The sequence below is a fragment of the Schistocerca nitens genome, chromosome 1, assembly GCF_023898315.1.
Source record: "Schistocerca nitens isolate TAMUIC-IGC-003100 chromosome 1, iqSchNite1.1, whole genome shotgun sequence".
Classification (NCBI taxonomy): Eukaryota; Metazoa; Arthropoda; class Insecta; order Orthoptera; family Acrididae; genus Schistocerca; species Schistocerca nitens.
The window spans coordinates 795394551-795396687 of record NC_064614.1 but is presented as its reverse complement, the minus strand read 5'-3'; the positions used below and the strand labels follow the sequence as shown (position 1 = coordinate 795396687).

Here is a 2137-nt window from a genome sequence, read left to right as displayed (position 1 = left end):
GTCAGAGATTGACCCTTTTCATGATCGACCTGTTTTACGGCGCCACGCATTATTTGCTCAATGCACTGTTCACCATTAATTCGTTTTCCTGTTACGATTTCGTGTTGCTTGTCGTGAATATATATTATATCAATCGCATATGGCGTCTTGCGCAGGACTGTTCAAGGAACTGGGGGGTACTAAGTACTGCTTCCCAATATCCGTCCGAACAGGCCATGGAAGGCCCGACGGTACCGACCGGCCACCGTGTCATCCTCAGTCCACAGGCGTCATAGGATGCGGATATGGAGGGGCATGTGGTCAGCACACCGCTCTTCCGGCCGTATATCAGTTTACGAGATTGGAGCCGCTTCTTCTCAATCAAGTAGCTCCTCAGTTTGCCTCACAATGGCTGAGTGCGCCCCTCTTGCCAACAGCGCTCGGCAGACCGTATGGTCATCCATCCAAGTGCTAGCCCAGCCCGACAGCGCTTAACTTCGGTGATCTGACGGGAACCGGTGTTACCACTGCGGCAAGGCCGTTGGCGCTTCCCAATATCTTTGCTCTTTAATGAAATTTGTCATAATTGATATAACTATGTCTTTATCAAACCATCAGTGCTGGAAATAAAAAGAATCTTCACAAAGAATCATAGTCTCTTATTTTGGAACAGAAAGATGTGTACTACTCAGGAAACAACGTTTTTAGTAATTTGTCAGCAGCCACAAAAAGGAACATAAATGACTTATTGATGGCAAGATCTTTCTACCCCAATGACGAATTTCTCAGTAGCACCGACTGATGTTGGGGTGGCAAAAGTCATGGGTAGCGATATGCACATACACAGAAGGCGGAAGTATCGAGTACTAAAGGTATAAAATGGCGGTGCATTAGCAGAGCTGTCCTTTGTTCAAAAATGGTTCAAATGGCTCTCAGCACTATGGGACTCAACTTCTGAGGTCATTAGTCCCCTAGAACGTAGAACTAGTTAAACCTAACTAACCTAAGGACATCACACACATCCATGCCCGAGGCAAGATTCGAACCTGCGACCGTAGCCGTCTCGCGGTTGCAGACTGCAGCGCCTAGAACCGCACGGCCACTTCGGCCGGCTGTCCTTCGTACTAAGGTGATTCACGTGAAAAGGTCTGCGACATGATTATGGCCGCACGACAGGAATTAACAGACTCTGAATGCTGACGGTTAGTTGTATGTGACATTCCATTTCGGAAATCGTTAGGGAATTCAATATTCCGAAATCCGGCAAAGAATATGCCGAGAATACCAAATTTCAGGCATTACCTCTCAACACGGACAGCGCAGCCTTTAAAAATGATCGAGAGCAGCGGCTTTTGCGTAGAGTTGTATGTGCTAACAGACAAGCAAAACTGCCTGAAATAACTGCAGAAATCTATGTGGGACGTACGAGGAACTTATCTGTTAGGTCAGTGGGGCGAAATTTAGCGTTAACGGTCTATGGCGGCAGCGCCTCTCGTTGGCTCGTGACCATATCGGTTGTACCCTTGACAACTGGAAAACCGTTACCTGGTCAGCTGAGTCCCGATTTCAACTGTTAAGAGCTGATTAGAGGGTGCGAGTGTGGCACAGAACCCACGAAACTATGGATCCAAGTTTGTCAACAAGGCACTATGGAAGCTCAAGGTAAGTCCGTAATGGTTTGGACTGTGTTTACTTTGAGTGGTCTGGGTCTCTGGTCCAGCAGGATCGATTATTGATCATTTGCAGCCATTCATGGACTTCATGTTGGAAGAGAAAAATTTTTGTGTATGACAATGCGCCATGTCACCGAGCCACAATTGTTACTGACTGGTTCGAAGAACATTCTCGACAATTCGATCGAATGATTTGGCCACCCAGATCGCCAATACCATCTAATATTTATGGGACATTATCGAGAGGTCAGTTCCTGCACAAAATCTTGCACCGGCAGCACTTCCGCGGTTATGGACGCTACAGAGTGCAGCATGGCTCAGTATTTCTGCAGGGGACTTCCAACTATTTGTTGAGTCCATGTCACGTCGAGACGCCACGGTGCGTGGCTGCGATAGCCTAAGAATTAACATTGGTATCTCAGTGTATTGTACCGTTCCTTTTTTTTGTGACCGTTTTGTTATTACCTGTTAGATGACAACATGTT

At 46.8% G+C, this 2137-nt stretch overlaps 1 pseudogene; it reads right to left on the bottom strand.

Moving 5' to 3' along the window:
• Positions 1-407: 407 nt before the first annotated feature.
• LOC126209995 (5S ribosomal RNA) lies at positions 408-525 on the bottom strand (annotated as a pseudogene).
• Between the last annotated feature and the right edge of the window lie 1612 nt (positions 526-2137).